The sequence below is a fragment of the Lemur catta genome, chromosome 10 (genome assembly GCF_020740605.2).
Source record: "Lemur catta isolate mLemCat1 chromosome 10, mLemCat1.pri, whole genome shotgun sequence".
NCBI classification, from domain to species: domain Eukaryota; kingdom Metazoa; phylum Chordata; class Mammalia; order Primates; family Lemuridae; genus Lemur; species Lemur catta.
Window position 1 is genome coordinate 64831951 of NC_059137.1, and position 19436 is coordinate 64851386.

Sequence of the window (19436 nt, forward strand, 5' to 3'; positions counted from 1 at the left end):
AGGCAGGTGGATCGCTCGAGGTCAGGAGTTCAAGACCAGCCTGAGCAAGAGCGAGACCCTGTCTCTACTAAAAATAGAAAGAAATTATCTGGCCAACTAAAAATATATATACAAAAAATTAGCCGGGCATGGTGGCACATGCCTGTAGTCCCAGCTACTCGGGAGGCTGACACAAGAGGATCGCTTGAGCCCAGGAGTTTGAGGTTGCTGTGAGCTAGGCTGATGCCACGGCACTCACTCTAGCCGGGCAACACAGCAAGACTCTGTCTCAAAAAAAAAAAAGGAAGTGGAGACCTAGTCAGGTTAGTCGTAACTTGCCCATGGGCACAGAACGAGTAAGTGATGGTGTTAAGGTTCCAGCCCCTGCTTTTCTGATTTTAAAGCCCATACTCTATCTCTGTTTCACGCTGTAGCACCTCAGACTGTAATTTTGCAACAGGAGGTTTAGAAAGGAGAATCTAAAATTTATATTTCCAACCCAAGTCTCTCTCTGAACTCTAGATTGTATAATTAACATTGCACTTGGATATCGCAGAGCCACCTCAAATTCTACACATCCAAAAACTGAATCATGATCTGTTTTTTCTCCATACCTGATACTCTTGCAGGGTCCCCAGCTCTGTGGTGGACACTGCTAGCCATCAAGTAGCACAAGCAGAAACTTGGGAGCCATCCTTGGCTCCGTCCTTTCCACATACCGTATCTAATTCATCACCAGTGTCTATTGATTTTGCTCCCTGAATATGTCCCCCTTCCATCTCGTCCTCATCACTTCTGCTGATTCTATCCTAGCCCAGCTTATCTGGCTGCGGGACTGGTCTCCTTAGTCCACTCTGGCCCTCCTCTGATCCACTGCCCATACTGCAGCCAGAGTGCTTCAGAGGGCTGAGAGGATCGGAAACCCTCCTTGCTGGATCTTTCCTTTCTGCAACCCAGCCAAGCCCTCATGGAAGCAGACAAATTCTGGGCCCAGGGCTCTCCACCTCGGTGGTCCTTTGAGCTCCTGCAAACCTCTGAGGACTTGTTCTTCCAAGTAGCATTCTACTCTGATGCTTTGGCTCTCCTGGAGTACAGTCAGATCCAGATCATAACTATAGTTGACTGCCCTTAAAGGTACACGATGAAATCCCCAGAGTGGCTCTAGGGACTTGCTCAACCCCACCCCGAATACCAAGTTTTTACAGTGCTCCGGGAATCCCCGAGGTGCGCTCACTCATTCTAACACGGAACTCAAAACTGCCCCCCCACCACAATTACTTATACCCTGGGCCCGAGTGACCTCCCAACGTCACATCTGTAGCCACTGTAGTAGAGAAATGTTCCACCTGTGGGCTGGGGGGTAAAATTGAACCCTCTTTCGAAAGGTGCCTGTCTCTGACCCATGACTGTGGCTTATCCTGGAAGCTTTGGGGCAAGACCCAGGGGTTGCTTTGCATAACTGGGGTTATGAAGAAGCATGACTTGAAATCATTCTCTCTGTAGTTTCTTGTAACAGAAACCAGTTGAAATAGGTGGAGGAAAACTTCCTGACCTGGGGGTGAGAGTGGAGGGGTGCTGGAGAGAGAGAAACACAGGCATCGGCCTCAGTCTCTCCAGTGGCCCTTTGGGCCTGTGTCGCTGATGTGGCCCTGCACAGCCTGGGTGCTGCCTGCCCCTCCAGCCGCAGACCCGCCACTCTGCCCAGCCACCATAAGCACTGCCAGCTCCAGACCCTCTGTGCAGCACCCGTGTTGCTCCCTCTAGAGTGTTCTTCTCATCGACTGACCATGCTTCGGGTCAGCTCTAAGGTTACTTTTGAAAGGAGACCTTCAGCACCTACTACCCCTAGTCTAGGATAGAGCCAGCAGTTTGCTCTGCAGGGAGGGTTCAATGCTGTGATTATTTGATTCATTCCATCTTCCCCACCAGGCCCCAAGTATCAGGGCCCCCTGCATCCCCAGCAGTTAAATAGTGCTGGCACATGCAATATTTTCTTAAGTAAATAAGTATATGGATGTCAGTACCTTCACCTTTAAAAAAAAAATCCTTTTTGAAAATTTCCAGTGAAGAAAGGAAATGCACGGAGATGGTGAATGAACCACGTCCTGTGACTGATCCTGTCCGTGGACTTGCAGTGTTCTTTACCACTGCCTCCTTCCACAGCCGACACGATCAGCACTTCTGTAATGGTAGCTGCAGTTATTACCCAAGAAAGGTTTGTACCCCAAAATTATCATCTAAAATATTTCTGGAAGGATACCTGAGATACTGGTATCCTTGTTTGCTTCTGGGGAGGCAAATTGACTAGCTGGGAGGTGGGGATGGAAGGATTTTCATCACATGCCTTTTGTACTGCTGAATTTTGAACCAGATGTGTGGATTACTTATTTAAAAAATAAAAATGGTAAAAGTAAAAGGAGGGAAGGTATAAAAAGGGATGTGAAGGCATGGGAATGATCGTTTTTTTAGAGAAAAGAAGATGGAGGTGCAATTGAAGGGACTTTGTCCTAAAAAAAACTCTTGTCTTCAGGGATACAGCCAGTTCTCCTGAATTGCTGTGTACATCAACCGAGGATTATGTGGCTTCTACTTAAAAGGGATTCCATACAGTGTAACTTGAAGAAGTTTGCCTGACCTCTCTCATCACAAATTATTACATTTAATCCAAATATAAGGGCTAATATAGCTTAATTATTTAAGAGCAGAGGCCAGGCACAGTGGCTCACACCTGTAATCCCAGTGCTTTGGGAGGCTGAGGCAGGAGGATCACTGTAGGCCAGGAGTTTGAGACCAGCCTAGGCAATACAGTGAGACTCTGTCTCTACAAAAAATAAAAAATTAGCTGAGCATAGTGGTGTGTGCCTGTAGTGCCAGCTACTTGGAAGGCTGAGGCAGGAGGATTGCTTGAGCCCAAGAGTTCGAGGTTATAGTGAGCTGTGATTGCACCACTGCATTCCAGCTTGGTCAAAAGAGTGAGAGCAAGACCCTGTCTCTAAATAATAATAATAATAATAATAAAAGAGCAAAGCAGTTATTAAGGAAGGGGTTAGATAGAGGCTAAAGCATTCTCTTTGACAATCTAGATCTCTTTAGGATACAATAGGAGACAGGATGGTAGCATATAGAAACTGGTTAATATAAGTTGGACTAACTTAAGCTTGTATTTGATCTTTGCACATAGTTTTTTCAGTTAGTCACACCCGAACTATAAGTAAAAGAGAAATACCAACTTATCATAGTCAATTTAGGCTGCTATAACAAAATACCAAAGACTGGGTAGCTCATAAACAACAGAAATTTATTTCTCATAGTTCTGGGGGCCGGAAGTCTGAGATCAGGATGCCAGCATGGCCAGGTTCCGGTGAGAACCTGGTGAGGTTTCAGATGGCCAACTTGTCATTGTATTCTCATTACAGCTGAAAGGAGAAAGAGCCGTCTGGGGTCCCTTTTCTAAGGGCACTAATCCCATTCATGAGATCTCCAGCCCATGACCTAATCACCTCCTAAAAACCCCACCTCCTAATACCATCACCTTGGGAGTTAGAATTTCAACATGAATTTTTGGGGGAAAAAACATGTAGACCATTGCATATTTTATGGCCCAGTAAATGCCCTGTATGAAACACATTCTACACTGAAACCCAATATATACATAGACATATAAATAATAAATATAATGGAAACAAAGGTTTCATGAAACAATACTTAAACTATACTGTATGAAATGTGCTCTGTTATTTTCTATGTTCCTTCCCACCTCCAATCTCCACCGCACATTGGTCATGAGCCACAGACTTGATTTTCCTCCCCGTTAAAGGGCAGAAACCTGCAACTTAGAAAGCATGGATCTAATCTTCCATCCCCTCCAGTGCTGCCTGTGGTCTGTGCTCAACCCACAGGCCGAGGAGCTGCATGACTCCACATCCAGTGCTCTTCCCACTCCTATGGAACCACAGCGGGTTGTGAGTTAACAATGGCCTAAAGTCACCCTCTGCAAAGTTTTAATTTCTGTCAAGAAGACTGGGTGAAACTTGGAGGGTAGGCATGTGATAGAACTTGGAGTTGGAGAAAAGTGACTCATGCAGCTTCCTTGTCTATCATACAGGACAGATAAGCTTTAATAATAAAACATGGCCTTTAAACTGGGACATTTCTATATTTTTTCATATAGTGCTCACCCTAAAGTTCATACTGATTTATTTTAGCAAGAACCTAAATACTGTAAGGAAAAAAACCCTGACTTCACTGATCATCATCTAAGAGCACATTTGGTAATAACACTAATTGGGTGTTGGGCGAATGTGGGGGGGGAGGGGATGGGTGTATACCTACATAATGAGTGTGATGCGCACTGTCTGGGGGATGGACACGCTTGAAGCTCTGACTTCAGGAGGTGGGAAGGCAAGGGCAATATACATAACCTAAACTTTTGTACCCCTGTAATATGCTGGAAGAAAAAATATGTCAAGAACAACTTGGCAGTGTATTTTTTTTTTCTTCCTGAAAATTCATTCAGACCTCAAGCCTGCTCATTTTGATTGGCTGCTCAAGCACAAAATGAAAGGGGCTCAAAACAGGGAACTCTTGGCTACTCAGAACCTTTGGACAGGATGTTTTATCTCTAGAATAAATTTCCCGAATGCTTGCTCCTTTAAGTCTCAACATTTATTATGGCCAAGGTTTATATAGAAAAATTTCCCAAAGTTGTCAGATCTTTCCTTGATCCTATTAAAAATTATATAGAACAGAATGTATCTTTTATGCTGTAATAAAGTGATAGATTTAGGATTCATTCAAGGATGCAAGGCTCTTTACCTTTGCACCAACTAGCCCTGCTTTGCTATTTTCTAAAATCTTGTATGCTTTTTCTTGATTTTCTTTTTTTTTTAGGCCCTGTTTCTGTGGCTTTCAGCAGTGAGGCCTTTCACTCATTGTTTGCTACTGGGAATCTGCTGTGATCTTGGGAACCAGATAACCATATTGTCTGAATTGTGTTTCCCGAATAGACTCATATTATCCATGGAACTTAAATTTTTTTAAAAGGAAAAAAAAAGTAATTTTTGAGGGAGAACTTCAAGAGTTCTATTTATAAAGCAAGCAAGCTTTACTTCTTTCTTGTTCATTTAGTTCATAGGCCAATAAAGAGCATGTTTTTATTCCATCCTGTTTTGGGTTGTTCAAATAAAGTGCTATCTTTTTCAGACAGATAGGCATGGTTTCTTTTTCTTTATTTTTATAAATTATTTATAATGTGTTTACATTATGATCTACAGAAAGATATCATAGACTTTTTCATTTAACTTAAACATAGTGGTAATTTATGGGCATTTTGGAGACAGTTTCATTTGCAATGTTTTGCACCTTTAGAGGTTATAGATTACCAAAAGTATTTCTCTTTCCCTTGGAAAAATTGCATAGAAAATTTCCCAAATTTTCCTGATCTTCATCTTCCATTGGAAAGCAAACTTTAACACCTGCAATGAAACACATAAGGTGAATAATGAAAAATTAACCTAATTTTAAAGAATGATGTGAACCCAACTGTTCTTAGGGCTTGTGAATTCATTATATGGAAACAGAAAAACAATGGTGTCATTGCTTTGACAAGCTATATTTAAATGATGCCCTTTTGTTGTTTTTTCCCAAGACATGTCGTTTAGACAGAGCACTGACGATTATGGAAACTGGAACAAATGGGAAATAAGTCTCTCATTGCTAAAGGTTAAGAAAGAAACATGACTCTCGTTTATGTTTGTTTATAGAAGACAGAATGGAAATTTAGCTTTTAAGATTTTGTGTACAGTTGGGCTTCATTATTTAGTTTAGCAGTTTTGCAGAAACTCCCTCTCCTACGTGACAATTTATAATGTAAACATGATGCATCATTTCATTTTGTGCAAACTTTATACAAGGAATAGTCATTTCCACATATGTCAAAAGACTTCTGGAAGCATTTTAGAACTGAATCTTAAGTATCCTACACGTGCGCCTGGAAGCTTTCGAGGTAGACGATCAACCCATCTTGACATTACATTTTTATTTGTTTCTTCGTTTGTCTGCTTCCTCCCAGAAATGTAAAGTTTCACAAGGGCAAGAACTTTGTTCTGTTTACTCCCACATCCACAGCACCTAGAACAGTGCCCAGCACGAAGACAGCCTGCGATGACCATTTGTTGAATGGATGAATGAGTTCATTCTTAAGCTATATAAATGAATTTTTAAGCTGTAATTGTTTTTTCTTCAACTTCCTAGCTCCTCCTTCCTTTAAAAAGTTTCTACAGTCTAGCTTCTAGCCTTACCACTGCTTCAAGTTCCTTTCCCAAGGAGGAGCCTTGTTTGTTGTCAGATTTTAGTCTTCTTTCATTCTCTTGCTTTTTTGGCCTGTTCCATTTAGGACAATTTAATAACATCATGCCTCTCTGTCTATCAGCCACCCATCTGCCCTTGTGACACCAAACCCTTACCTCTGTGAAAAATACCTCTAGTGCAAAATCTATACTTGCAGCGGTGCTAGCACCTATTTAAAAGTGCAATCTCTCTCCCTTCCCAAATTCTAAGTTTTCATCGAAGATACCCTCATTCTTTTTACCTACCTTTGAAATTTTAGCAATCTTTTTACTTTGCTCATCTCTATGTCTGTGCAGCTCCCAGTTTTAAAAATATGTTCTCCTCTGTTCTCACCTCTGTTTCCTATATTGATGCCTCCTACCTGTTGTAGCAGTTTCCCAAATGGCTTCCATACTTCCCTTTCTGCCCCCTTTCATCAATTATAATAGCTGCTTTCAGACATTATAATTTTTTCACTGCCATGCTCAGACATCCTTAGAAGCTTCACTGTGTCTGAAATCTAAATGCTTTGGTTTGGTCCATAGGACCATTCACAGTCTGATCCTAGTTGCCATTGATCATCGTCATCATCATCATCATTGTCATCGTCATAGTTTTAGTAGTATAGCAGTGATAGCAGCTACCTTTTCTTAAACTCTTACTCTGTTGCAGGCACAGCACGTGAGAAGGCATGAACTCATAAAGCTTCCTAGGGTGTTTTGGAGCTGTATAATGCGATAATGGGCAGGGTGGGTGTGGGTGGAAGGGGATGGGGCTGGAGACGTGTGTTGGGGCCGGACCATGGACATCTTGTCAGCTGTGCTAAGGAGTTTGAACTTTTCTTCTATAGGCAATGAGGAAACAACTAGAAGAGTTTCATGGACAAGTGATGAGCTCGTATTTTATTTCATATCAGCAACATGAGCTGTAGTTTGGGAGATGCCTTAGAAGGGTAAGAGACTGGAGACAGGGAGACTAATTACCGGAGAGATGATGAGGGTCTGAATTAAGGTAGGGAGGACAGGGAAGAGTGAGCAGATTTGACATTTAGGAGGGAGAGTTTCTAGAACTTGGTGACCACCTAGATATGAATTTGGGGGAATAGTAGAAGAAGATGATTTTCTAGCTTTTGGCTTGAGTGGCTAGAGAGATTGGGGAGTAGTGCTCAGCAGAAGGAATACCAAGAAGAGGCAGCATCTGTGTGGTGGCAGAGACAGGGGACTGTGATGATGAGTCCTGTTTCGGACATGCATTTGAGATATCTGTGGGGTCTCTAGGCAGAGTGTGGCTATAAGGAGAGCAGTCCGCGATGGAGACACTGGCTGTGTTACGGTCATATGCTCTGGGCAGTGGTTCAAGCCATGGGAGTGGATGAGATTGAGACACCTGCAGGACACCCAGGTGGAGAGCCTAGAAGGAAGCTGTATGTGAGTGTGGATAGAGAAGAGAGGCCACGTTGCAGACACAGTACAATGAGCACTTGCTAGTGACTAGAGCCATGGGATCAAATGACGCTTCCCTGAAAGGGTTTGTATAAGAAGAGAGAACATCATCCCCAGATCTTCATTTGCAATTTTGTTTTTCCACACCTTGGCTTGTTCCCTTGTTTTCTTACTGAATCTTCATCCCTTTTTTTTCTCTGTTTAAGGAAATGGCATCAGATTTTCATGATAGCACATACATCCCACTGTTCTGGAGGGCCTCTCTGACCCCACTGATCCCCACAGCTGCTTCCCCAGAAGTGGTTTTTCCAGCACACGTTCTCTTTGGTGCCCTTGCTCTTGTGACTCTTTGGGAGTGCTCCCTCGAGGCTCATGTTTCGTTTGTTCTCAGCTTATCTCTCCAAGCAGACTCAGTCCCGCCAGCAGGGACCACCACTTGGTCTGCCTCATCTTCCCCGCCCCAGCCTAACGACTCCTTCTACGCACCAGCTGCTCCTATGACAGTGTTTTTTCTTTTGTCCTCTTTGGAGGTTCATTTTCTGACCATATTATGGTTATTTTTATTTCATTCATTTATTTATTTTATGTTATATAAAAGTTGTATATATGTTTGGGGTACATGTGGTATTTTGATGTCTGTATGCAATGTGTAATGATCAAATCAGGGTAATTGGGTTATCCATCACCTCAGACATTTTTCTTTGTGTTGGGAACATTACAGTTCTTCTCTTCTAGCTATTCTGAAACATACAATAAATTGTTAAATAAATAATTTCCCTACTGTACTATCAAATAATATTAATAGAACGTATTCCTTCTAACTGTATTTTTTTACCCCTTAACCAACTTCTATTCATCCCCTCCCACCTTGTTCCTTTCCCAGCCTCTGGTGACCACCACTCCACTCTCTACCTCCATGAAATCCACTTTTTAAGTTTCCATATGAGTGAGAACATGCAGTATTTGTCTTTCTGTACCTGACTTATTTCACTTAGCATAACGACCTCCAGTTCCATCTATGTTGCTGCAAATGACAAGATTTCATTCTTTTTTATGGCTGGATAGTATTCTATTGTACATATATGCCACATTTTCTTTCTCCACTTATCTGTTGATGGACACTTAGGTTGCTTCCCTATCTTGGCTGTTGTGAATAGTGCTGCAGTAAACATGGAGCACAGATATCTCTTTGATATACTGATTTCCTTTCTTTTGGATATATGTCCAGCAGTGGGATTGCTGGATCAAATGGTAGTTCTATGTTTAGTTTTGTTAGTAACTTCCATACTGTTTTCCATAATGGCTATACTACTTTACATTCCCAACAGCAGTGTACAGGGGTTCCCCTTTCTCTGCATTCTTGCCAGCATTTGTTTTTTTTTTTTTTTTTTTTGATAGTAGTCATTCTAACTGGGGTGAGATGATACCTCATTGTGGTTTTGATTTGCATTTTCTTGGCTAATAATGTTGACCATTTTTTCATGTACCTATTGGCCGTCTGTATGTCTTCATTTGAGAAATGGCTATTCAGGTCTTTTGCCCATTTTTTAATCAAATTATTTGGTTTTTTACTATTGAGTTCCTTGTATATTCTGACTATCACTTCCTTGTCAAATGGAGAGTTTGCAAATATTTTCTCCCATTCTGTAGGTTGTCTTTTCACTTTCTTGGTTGTTTCCGTTGCTGTGAAGAAGCTTTTTAGCTTGGTGCAATCCCATTTGTCTGTTTTTACTTTTGTTCGCTATGCTTTGGGTCTTACTCAAAAAGTCTTTACCCAGACCAAAGTCCTATAACATTTTCCCAATGTTTTCTTTTTATGTAGTTTCACAGTTTCAGGTCTTACATTAAGTCTTTAGTGAATTTTGAGTTGGTTTTTATATATGGTGAAAGATGGGGATCTAGTTTCATTCTGCACATGATTACCCATTTTTCCCAGCACCATTTATTAAAGAGACTGTCCTTTCCCCGGTGTATATTGTTGGCACCTTTGCCAAAAATGAGTTGGCTGCAAGGGCATGGATTTCTTTCTGGGTCCTCTGTTCTGTTCCATTTGACTATATGTCTATTTTTATGCCAATACCATATGCTGTTTTGATTACTATGGCTTTCTAGTATAATTTGAGGTCAGGTAGTGTGATGTCTCCTGCTTTGTTCTTTTTGCTTAAGATTGCTTTAGCTATTCAAGGTCTTTTGTGGTTTCATACAAATTTTGATGTTTTTATTTTTTTATTTTTTGTTTTTTTCTATTTCTGTGAAGAATGTCATTGATATTGTGATAGCAATTGCATTTAATCAATAGATTTCTTTAGGTAGTAAAGACATTCTAACAATAATAATTTTTCCAGTCCATGAGCATGGGATATCTTTCCATTTTTTTGTGTGTCCGCTTCAATTTTTTTCATCAGTGTTGTATAGCTTTCCTTATAGATATTTCACTTTGTTGTTTAAATTTATTCCTAGGTATTTATTTTTTGTAGCTATTGTAAATGGGATTGCTTTCTTGATTTCTTTTTCAGATTCATTGCTGTTGGCTTATAGAAAAACTATGGATTTTTGTATGTTGATTTTGTATACTGCAACTTTATTGAATTTATTTATTATTTCTAAGAGTTTTTTAGTGGATTCTAAGTTTTTCTAAATATAGGATTGTGTCATATGCAAACAAAGATAATTTGACTTCTTCCTTTCCAATTTAGATACCCGTTATTTCTTTCCATTGCCTAATTGCTGTGGCAAGGACTTCCAGTACTATGTTGAATAGAAGTGGTGAAAGTGGACCTCCTATCTTATTCCAGGTCTGAGTGGAAAGGCTTTTGACTTTTCCCCTGCTCCTTTTTATTGATTATTTTTATTTTCCTTTGGAAGTATGAAGAAACAAGGTGAACAACTCAAAGTTCTATAAGGGCTTATATCAATTGATGTACCTCAAATTAAATTAAAAATGCTTGTTTAAAATGTGTTTGTAGCTGGATGTTCTATTTCTCACTTAAAAAAATTAAATTAGCAAAAAAGCACATGAAACTCAGTGCAGAATTTTGGTCACTTGTCATTCTCACTATTTTTAAACTCTAAAGGAAGAAAATATATCTTTTGGCAGTTCCCCTATACCTACTATAGCTTCTGCAAGCAGTTTATCTCCTGGTTTCATTGGGTCAAACTTCCTGTGTTTTTAAGTAACATATTGCATACATTTGTTCAAGTTGAATTTGCGTGCAGTGAGAGCCTGGTTCGAGAAGCAGGGATTCTGACTCACCCCGCCTCTCTGATAACACTTTGGTGACCTCTGGTCAAATAGATTGACCCCTTTTGTGCCTTTTTTCTTTCCCTCATCTGTGAAATGAGAATCTATACATTGGCTCCTGACCTAGTTCAAAGGCACATTGTGAGGCCAAATGGAATGATGGCCTTTCAGGTCCTTAGAACAAAAGCATCACGCACATTAGAGAATTTATTTCATAGGAATTGCAGAAAGGGGTCAGGCTCAGGGCAGCTACCTTTATAGCCCATGAGTAAGCAGATCTGAGTCAAGGGTTCACCATAAAGAAGAATTCCCTTCTGTCCCTGAGGCCAAAGACATGTGTGGGACACTTTGCTAAAGTCTAATGAGAGTTACAGAATTTAAAGACACCCTCAACATGGATGAGAAGAGCAGCATGTTTTTATCTTTAAAAAGAGATGAATCCTGGATGTGGATGTTTATGGAAGAAAGCAAAACTCATGCTTACTTGTCAGAGAAAAAGAATGCTGGTGAACAGCAAATAATTCATATGATAGGGTCCAAACTAGGACGTGATGCTCCAGGTGTTAAATAAGTTCGTTGCTTATTCCATCTAGTCTGTATGGTATGCGGTTGTGAACTTATCACGTCCTCCTGAGTGCCTAATGCTCTATCTTGCATACAAAGATGATTAGTGCTTTATTTAGTGCTGCCTATTTAGATATGAGCAGCTCCTGGAAGTTATCTAGAAAGTGCTTTTAACACCTGTGGAATCTTTAAGTTTGTTTGAACTTAATTGGACATTCCTCAAATGCTAATGAAAACTTCAGTTACTAATAGAAATATTTTTAGTCTGATGACCTATACCAAGTGGCAGAGGGATCTGACTGGAGTCACTGACATGGCTAATACCTGATCAAAAATGAGGGAAACTCATAGATCTGCACAGCACTGGCATACCTGTCACAACATTAGATCTGCAGTCATGACGTTGGATTCATAGTAAGAGACTGAAATCTTAATGCTTCACTTAGCCTGGCAGTGAGCATAGTAGCATATCGTAACCATATAGATGCTGTTTTTGTTTTATTCCCTTAGAATCAGACTGTGGACTAAGCATGGCAGACTTGGTTATGATTGCAGGCTATATTGCAAATGTTGGCAGCTTTACCAAAGTAAAAGTGTAGTTGGCAGGAGCTGGGACGTGGAATCAGAGGAGAGGGTGAAGTGCTAATATTCTCGTCTCCTAAAATGGGGAAGTAAAATATAATCGTTAAAAGCTGGTGGCATTCCAGAATTGTTGTGCCATCTTGCATTCTCATCAGTGGCATATGAGAGTTCTAGTTGCTCCACATCTTTGTGAACAGTTGGTATGATCAGTCTTTTTCAATTTACACATTCTAATAGGTGGTCATGGTGACTCCCTGTAGTCTTAAATTGCATTTCTCAGATGGCTAATCATGTTGAGCATCCTTTTATGTGCCAATTTGCTGGCCTTATGTGCTTTTTGGTGAGGTGCTAAACTCTTGTGTTAATTCTAATAAGTTTTTTGTAGCATGTATGGAATTTTTTTTTACATAGACAATCATATTGTCTGTGAATAAAGACAGTCTTACTTCAGAACAGAAGTTGGCAAAAACACAAATGAAGACTTGAGTACTTAAAATTACAAAGGTGTTGAACAGAATGATTTATCAAACTTTGGGAGGAGGCCAGGGCAGTGTGAGAAGAGTCCTGGATATGAATCAAGACCTAGAGATTTAAGCATGTTATCAAGAGTTATGAAGATAACCATCAAGAGACCAAAACCGAAAATTTTAAGAACAGTTGTCATGGAAGTGGTGGCGGGGATAGGAACAGCAAGAGTTGGTTGCTCTTGTGAAGTCTTCTGTATCATTTGATATATTGCCTTGTACATGCATTTCCTTGATAAAAATAAATTATTGGTATATTGGTAATTAGAACATAAAGATAAAAGTGACATGAAGTGACTAACATGAGTAGAGGATAAGAAGTGAATATTATAAAATAAGAAATATTGGGGAAATAGTCAATGATTGGAGAGTTGTATAAAGGAAGGAAGGGCCCTAAAATGACAGTGCTGATGAGTCCCTAGCACTGAGTGGGCTCTTACTACATTCTGGATACTTTCTAAACCATAAACATGAATAACGTTTTTAATAATCACATCAACCCATGGGGTAGGTGTTATTATCACCATTTTATAAATGAGGAAACCAAGGAGCTGACATATTCGTGTTACTTGAGGTCACACAGTTGGTTATTATAGCCAGCTGGCCTGGCTCCAGAGCCATCTTTCTACCTTTGACACTATGTTGTGTCTCATGGAAGGACGATGGGTGTGACACTCTACAGTGCAAACTTGGGTGCTTCTTGATCCCAAGATGACTTGGCTTGTTCTCTGAGGCCATCTCCTAAAGAGGTACTTAACCTCAGTTCATTCATGATTCAACAGGTATTTGAGTGCCTATTAGCACAGTTCTAGGTCCTAGGATTATTCCTGTCTAGTGGGGGAGGCTAATGATAAAGGAAAATATTAACAAATATTTGACACAAGATGCGATGGGGACAGATAAAGCAGGATAAGGAATACAGTGACCATAGTGGTGGTGGGGTGTTATTTTAGAAAGGGAGGTGAGGGAAGTCCTCTCTGAAGAGGTGGCGCATGAACATTGTCTTGCTATAACAAAATACCATAGAGTGTGTGGCTTAGACAACAAACATTTATTTCTCACTGTTCTGAAGACTGGGAAGTGCAAGATCAAGGTGCTGAAAGATCCAGTGTTGAGTAAGGGCCCTCTTTATGGTTTGCAGAGAGTCATGGTCTTGTATCCTCACATGGCAGAGAGCAGAGAGAAAGGAAGCAAACTCTGTATGTCTCTTGTATGAGGGTAAGATTAGTAAATCTTATTCATGAGGGCTCCACCCTCATAACCTAATGACCTCCCAAAAATCCCACCTCTTAATACCATCACATTGGGGTAAGGATTCCAACATATGTATTTTGGGGAGGATACAAACATTCAGTTCATAACAAAAAAAAAAGACCTACATAAAGTAGAGCAGCAAACTGTGAAGATATGAGGAAAAGCATTTCTGGCAGAAGGAATAGTAAGTGCAAAGTCCTGAGGCAGAGCTCGTGTGGCCTATTTGAGGTACTGGGAGGAAGCCAGCATGGCCAAAGCTGGGGAAGGTGAGGGAGGGGGAGTGCTTGGCACCAAGGCAGGTAGAGCTTTATAAACCAGACGGTGACTGGATTTTATTCTTAATGTGATGAGAAGCCATTAGAGGGTTGAGTGAAGGGTAAGGATATCCAACAAGAACTTCCTGCCCCGTATCTCATGAAGGCACAGTATTTGAAGAAGAGTCTTAAAGCTGTCAGCTATTTTGCTAATCAGTGAAGGTTTGAATAAATGAACTGCTAGGGAAGTCAAGTCGTCTGTGAACAAGTGAAAGTGTTTGCCTCCATTGTACTAATATGTACTTTCCCAAAATGTGACTTATTGGCTGGGAATAAGTAGTTGAATTGTACTAGTTGAAATGAAGCAATTCATAGGATTGCTTCCTGTGTTTAATGATGTGATTATGTTCAACCATCATTTAAAAGTTGCCTTTCTCAGTTATAAGATAATAATCGCAAGAATACATTAGGGTACTGGTATATGGGGGGGGGCGGTGCATAAGGAGAGAGAAAGGAATTTTGAAGAAAGGGTTAACTTGAATTTAAAATATTTGGATAAATGGAGATACTAAATATCCAAATGTATTCATGTTCTTAGAATATTTTTCTTATAAGAACTTTTTTGACTCACGTATTTGAAGCATGTATTTTTTAAATCAATGATTATTGAAGGGTAAGAGTAAATTTTTAATTTTTGTTATCTAGGACAAAACATATCTTGGTTTATTTCTAGGAGATATAAAAAAATCTCTAGTCTAATTTACTTATCCAAAATATAAAAGGAAAATGATTTCTTAACATGTAAAACTGTATTAAAATTTATATTAGAATAAATATAACTAAGATTTTTAAAAATGTAATGAAATAGGGAACATATCTATATCTATACACACATAAAAGGTAGTATCCAGAATACATAAGGCACATACATAATTATATAACAACTAATCTTTATGTGGAGAAATGGCCAAAGGTTGGGTACTCTCATTTTTTTATGCATAAAAAGGGCCAACACATGCAAAAGTAATCATCCATAGTAATGGTAAAAGAAATGCAACCTGAAGTAGCTGAGGTTAAAGAAATAAATGAAAATGATGAATTACAATGTTGGTATCGCTGTGTAGAGCTGGATATTTGCAAATGATTGTTAGCATTTTAATTTGTGTATACTTCCTACCAACAATATTTGACAAAAGCCATTTCACTGAACGTACCCTTTGATCCAGTAGTTTTCTTAGGGGAAAAAAAATCTTGTTAGAACAATGTTAATTATAATAATGAAAGGCTAAAAATAACTCCAATATCTAACATTTGGAGAAATGATTAAGCAAACTATAATAGCTCATGACAATAGAATATCATTTGCAGATAAAATGCCGTGGAGTAGTCTATTTAAAATTAAATGAAAAAAAAAACATAGACACAATATTGTGAAAGATTTCCAATCAAGATAACGATGAGAAAGCATAGAGTGCCTAAGTATAATTTGTTTTGATGATTTTGTTTACCTTTTTATTATATATTTGGTTATATATGAATATGATATGAACAATATAAGAGAATATAATTAATTCATTTAAAGAAAGGATATCGAAAATAATACACAAGGTCAATAAGATTTGGATCACTTGATACCAACAGCCAGGAACTAGAGTGCCAGTGAGGCTCCATTCTATGTTTCCAGTAAAGGTGAGAATAAGGCAATTGAAGAAATATTCCTCAAAACTAATGGAAACTAACATAGAGTCTCCAAAAGTAAGCCATAGCAGCTGATGAGATTTATTTTTGGATTGAAAAAATTACTTTAAAGGAAGTTTTAGATCTGTTATCACAGCCTCCTATCCAATGACATTTTAAAAAATTTTCTATATAGGAACAAATTTCTGAATTCTTAACAGATATCACACTTTAGTATCGTATACAACTAAATTCCAGAGAAGCAGAGAATTTCAGTAAGCCCACAGGAGTGATTGTAATGGAATTTGACCTGGACTATGTTAAGAAATAAAACCCTTGAGCTTGTCACGCCAGGTTGTATTGTATCAGGACAATAAATTCCAAAGAATTCATTCAGTCTTTGAAATGGGTGGGTAGCCTTTAGGTAAATGCTAGGTACAAATACAAATCAACTAGTATGGAAACAGGGAAAGAATTAATGGATTTCACGATCATTTTGAACTTAGAATTTTGAATATAGTAGTCCAATATAACTCCTCTTTTCATGAGAAAGAATTACTCTGAAATGGGGCCAGACAGGTCACTGGTTTTCTCGAAGTCTTAGTTGAAATCTGCTCCTCCTTACGAATCTTTCAATCATTAACAAGTAAACAGATAGGACTTCCATAATCACCACTGTCCAGGACAGTTATGGATCCTTTTCAACATATGTGATAATTTGGTTTCGAAGGTCATGTGTCATGTTTGAGTGCTACTTTAAAATCTTAGAGGTTGTTCTAGAACTCTTGATGTCTAAAAGTTGCCGTATTTCACTTTAACATCGGTTTATGCATATCTCTTGCACAGTATGATTTCTGATCTCCCTGATGACTGGATAGGATGTGTATGTTTTGGGGGGAAAAATGAGAAGAGGTGAAGCTGACATTGCATTGTGTACACTGGAGAGGATCAAAGATGATCCAATCCCTTTGTCTTCCCAGCAGAGAGCAGCCTCTAAAATGAGGCTAATGTTGACCACTTCAGTGGATTATTGAGAGGGTTAACTGAGGAAAAGGAATGTGGTAGAAGGAGCTAAGTAAATGCTACTTCCTTTCATTTTTTATGTGCAAAGCATTTTTTAAGGTGGCAAGGGCAAAGGGGATAACATTTAGAGTAAGGGGGTGGGTGGGGAAGCAATTGCAAAAACAAATGCCTGGTTTTTGCCCTCAAGGACTTTGCAATAGACTGGAAAAGTCAGGCAAACACATTTAATTAGGGGAAGATAATGCAATTAAAAGAAAGGTGGCAAAAATGCTGAATGTGGCTGGAGTTAAGAGTAAAAGACAGCCTTAAGGTTCCAAATTAAGCCTCTGAGGTTGGAGAATGTGATGGTATCCAAATTTGAAGGCAGGTTAATGCACAGGGCAACTGCACGCTGTGAAATTACTCTGAGAGAGAGAGTTATACTTTAAAAGGGGATAAAATGTTAGAATTATGCTCTTTGTTTTTGAAAATTGCCTCTCGTTCACTGTATTTCAGGAAGTATTTCGTAACAAGCACACTGCAACCGTTTTTACAATGTGGGTGGAAGGAGGCGTAGAAAGGGATGGAGATGCTTCCAGCTCCTTCCGGCTGGTCTCTGTCTTCCAGGGAATCTTGGGCTCCTCGGCAACGCCTTTGGTGGGGCCACTGTGAAGTAGTCCCAAGCCAGACTTGCTTGCTAGCAGCTCCTGAAGTCCTTCCTGCGATGCTGGAATAAATAGGGACATGGAGGAGATAAGCCTTTTATTTATACCTCTTCTACTGGACTTATCACCTTTAATGTGTATTTTCAGTTAATTGCAGGCGTGTCTTATCTTCCCTGTTGGATTGTAAATTCTTTGAGGAAGGAAGGGCCTCCTGTTTATTTTTAGTAAATAAAACTTTGTCAAAAGAAATTCCCTTTACTCCAAAGTCTTGCTGACTTTGAATTACATGGATAGATTTTTTTTTGTTTCATTGTGCTGTTTGAGAGTAACTGAAACCATATACAGTATTCATTTGGGTTTTGGCATAGTTGGGATTCAAAGGAAATTCATTCCCTTACCATTCCTAACTTATACTCTGCCAGCATTAGGGATCAGCGACAGTGTACTTTAGAGTCTTCATCCATATCTCTTTGGAAACTCAGAACTATGACCACCTACTCTTTGTGAAAAGGAGGAGGCTCTGGTCTCATGTCTGATAGCTAAACCAGACACCTGGGTCTGGTAAATGGAAGATAGTGGGATGGGAAAGAAAACAAATTGATACATCTAACAGAAGTAGGAAGGCCAGTGTTTGTCTTGGGCATGGCTTTCTGGGAGAACTCAGAGTTAAGTAGCAGTTGGCGTGAGAGAAATGGCAAGAACACAGCAGAGTGGAAAGGTCTACCTGCTTGTTAGGCAAAGCCGGGTAATTCTTGGCTGGATAGAATGGGCATTACAAGTGATTACTGGCACCATGGTAGGCATCGTTTAACACATTAACTACCACACTAGAAAAAAGAGGTTTTTTTCCCTGGGACCACGTGTGTTTTATTATGAAAATAGAATAAAAACTTTGAAAACAAAATAGTCCTTTCTAATTTAATGAAAAATTTGTTATTTTTTATTGTTTTCTGTGCATGAGTTATATGCAACTTGAAAAATAGTTCTTGTGGGCTCCAAGGTGAAGAGACGTGTGAGTTACATATGCTTCACGAGGCCCCGGGCTCAAAACTGGTGTGAGTTAAACACAACTCACGTGGCAGTTATTGTGTTAAAAGCTCAACGTGTGGTAGTGGTGGTGTGTGGGGGGGGGTAGTGATGATGATGATGGTGACCACGTGGTGGGTGGATGGAGCCTGTACCAATTTTGATGCTTCACACCTTCTTCCTCATAATAGAAGAAAAAGTTATTTAGGTGTGGGCCACAGGGTGATTGTAAATACTTATGTGCTGTGTAATCAAATCAGTGGTAACTTATTTTTAGAAATTCTCTAAGAAGCAGACCATCCAACCACAAAATTTCCAGTGGGAGTTGAGGGCTGGAGGGAAGCGTGCTGCTTGCATGTACACATGCAGTATGGCGCCGGGTGCTGGTTACTCCTCCAGTGTGTTGGCTTATCTCTGCCCAGCTATTAATACATCAAAGCGTGTGAGCCAGCCTGGTGTTGTGATCCAAACTGTACCATCTTGCATATTCTGTTTTTCTCTGTTTGTTCATTCTGTGTCCACCAGTCCTCCTAACTGGTTGATGTGTGAAGCAGTGTGAAGAAAAATGGCTAACCACAGTGCTTCCTGCAGATTTTTTCAAATTGCTGTCTTCCTTGAGTCCTGTTGTCTATAACTGTACACAAACTCTGTGTGACTTTTAGGTTTGAGGGGGAACAATTGAATAAAAACTTTCTCATTCAGTTTGGGGTGACAGACCAAAGGTTTTTCACTTTCCTTCTGAGATCACCATTTATTGAAATACTTAGACTCTTTAAGAGATCATTTAACTCATAAGTAGTTATTAGGAAGCAGTGGAATGTACTGTTGTAATTAAGAGCTTGAATTTGGGTTCAAATTCTGGCTCTGCAACTTCCATGTAACCCCAGGAAAGTCACTTT

The 19436-nt window shown here is 39.6% G+C and overlaps 1 protein-coding gene across 2 annotated transcripts in view; it reads left to right on the forward strand.

Moving 5' to 3' along the window:
• The window catches only part of PIP5K1B (phosphatidylinositol-4-phosphate 5-kinase type 1 beta), a 265239-nt gene that overhangs the window by 7680 nt on the left and 238123 nt on the right, over window positions 1-19436 (forward strand). The window lies entirely within an intron of this gene.